Raw genomic sequence first — 2,500 nt, 5'->3', positions numbered from 1 at the left:
CTCTGCAAGGATTGGAGTACCTCAAGGGAATTTGCTACCCCTCTTAATACATGTGCACACCGAGGACGGGAAATACCGTTGTGGGCCACACATTAACTCGTTATCTCGCCTCTCCTCAGCAGCCTTAGCTCGAACTGGCTTTTGCTGTGTAGGAGGACTTAGTTCAATAAGCTATAAGCACACATAGTTGATATATACATATATATTTATTAGTGTCTGTGTATATAGATATATCTATCTATATACACACACGCATATATACACACATATCACTCAGGTAAGCTTAATACATATACTTTAACCTATGATACACTTTGATGTTGCATGCGGACACACACACGTGTGTTATCTATCTATCTATCTATCTACCTATATATATATATATATATATATATATATATATATATATAATTTTCAGATGTAGTTTTCTTCATATGGATTGGATAAACAATCGTATGAATTTTACTGACTATATAATAGTACTCAAAAGTAGAGGGGTATATTTAAAGTTTTATTCATATAAACATGTCTGATTACATAAGTGCTTTTGCTTACCTGTTCTGACCAAAACAGAAAAACGTTTTAATTCTCACCAAATCGAGAATGTAAACGTAAATGAACTTCATTTGAAACTTATTTTTAATTGACTTATCGACTTGATGAGGATTTAGATTTTTTTTCTCTCGCGTTAGTCAAGAACTGTATGCATTTATGTAGCCAGGCATATTTGTATGAATAAAAGTGTATTTCTTTTCTTTTTTTTTTCTTTTTTTTTCTTTTTTTTTCTTTTTTTTTCTTTTTTTTTTTTCTTTTTTTTTTCTTAACTTCTTTTTTTCTTATACGTTTCCTTTCACCCCAACCCAATCTACATTTTTTTTTTATTATTTGCTGTTAAATAAAATGTCTTACAATTGAAATTTATGTCTGAGTGAGTTTCACGAATAGTGATATTATACACAGATGATGATGATGGTGTTAGTGAAAAGATAGAATAGTCATCAAAACAAACAACAAAAAGGCCATTATTTATCAGTTATCTATTTCAGTTTATTAAAACATGATCGATTTCTGTGCTTCTAATTTCGATGTACGTTTTCGAAAATCTGTAAGAATTACCGGTCTTTGACATTGGAGCTGCAAGATCGCAGATTAAAACACATTTACTCGCTCAACTGATTTCTTCGCCTGTCACGGATTCATAAGTAGTAGGATTCGTACACTAAAAAATATTTTTTCTTATAAACAGAATAGTAGAATTTCGAAGTTGAATTCCTTCGATGAAAATGAAACCAACTTTTGTGCAGATCACTTGCCATAGTTTATACTACAACTAAGTTTTGACACAAAATATATTAAGCAATTATATATCTGTATTGTTTACTCTGCATTTTTCTTTCCTTTTTTAACATCATTATTCGACGGTAATTATAGTTATTTTATATTTATTTATAGACAAGTTAGTTTTTTTTTTTTGTAGATATTACCGGTTTTTTTTTTTCATTTTTTAATAAAAAACGAAACCTTAATTTTGTATATATTTTAAATGTTTTATTAGGTCGCCTATAAAATCAATCCATATTTTTTATTTATTTTTTATTTTTTTATTAACTAAAATGTTTTGTTTTCTTATCGTCTTATCTTTTAAAATAGATGATTTTTTTAAATAAAACAATGTTAAAAGATCAGATATTAATGGTCGATTGGCAGCGACGAATTTTTCCTTGCTTCCTGCTAATCTCTTCTCTTTTAGAGATTACTTTTCTCTTTTTTTTTTTTTTATTAAATGACGTAACTTGTTTGTTGGGAAAAGAATTATTGATAGATTTGTAAAGAACTTTTTTGTCTCGCTTTTCTCTCGTTTTCTCGCCCATTGTCCTTTTCTCTGGATTCCGAATGAAGATCTTGGAAATGACCTTCTTCAAATGGTGTAAAACTGAAGAAGGAATTCAAACCAAGCGAATCTCCACAACCTCCGTTTTCATACGTTTACCAAGAAACGAAAGTGTAAATTCGAAGGAATTTTTGTAGTTCAGAATGTTTCGCTTTTTATTTTATTTTCATGGGTATTATTTCATTTATATTACTATTTTAATCTTAGTTGTTATAAATCACGTTTCGGCCGATGTAACATCCGGTCTTATTCAGGTGCATCTCTTTGAACTCTGAAATCTTCTAGTCAAATTCGAGAAACTGAACCTATAGTGTAATGCTTAAGTACATTTAACAGTCAGTTGTAAATTACAGGCTTCTGAGGATTAAAGGTTCAATCCTTATTACAGACAATAATAACTAAATATAAGACATTAATGCTTCTATGGCTGACAATGGAATAAGCGCAATCCGCAAATTCAATAATAAACGTTTCAGTTAGAAACGTTGTGAATAGTAGTCCGAATAATTCAAATAATCACATTCCAAAAATTCTGTTCTCTCCGATTAAATTTTCAGTACAGATTTAATTATTTTCAAGTTCTCCTGATTCAAAGAAAACTGCAAATCT

General features: G+C 29.5%; 1 protein-coding gene across 28 annotated transcripts in view; it reads left to right on the top strand.

Annotated features, from left to right (window-relative positions):
- The window catches only part of LOC145260458 (plasma membrane calcium-transporting ATPase 2-like), a 567,808-nt gene that overhangs the window by 267,361 nt on the left and 297,947 nt on the right, over positions 1-2,500 (top strand). For 6 of the 28 annotated variants that reach the window (XM_080118536.1, XM_080118528.1, XM_080118526.1 and 3 more), the window contains exon 1: positions 1-277. This exon is cut by the window's left edge and continues 714 nt beyond it. The exons of the other annotated variants lie outside the window; for them this stretch is intronic. The gene's annotated coding sequence lies outside the window, so the exon portion shown is untranslated. The remainder of the gene's footprint in view (positions 278-2,500) is intronic. 28 annotated transcript variants of the gene reach the window in all.

This window comes from Euprymna scolopes, chromosome 36 (genome assembly GCF_053919585.1).
Source record: "Euprymna scolopes isolate OS-2025 chromosome 36, ASM5391958v1, whole genome shotgun sequence".
Taxonomy (NCBI): domain Eukaryota; kingdom Metazoa; phylum Mollusca; class Cephalopoda; order Sepiida; family Sepiolidae; genus Euprymna; species Euprymna scolopes.
This window is presented reverse-complemented; position numbering and strand designations above follow the sequence as displayed.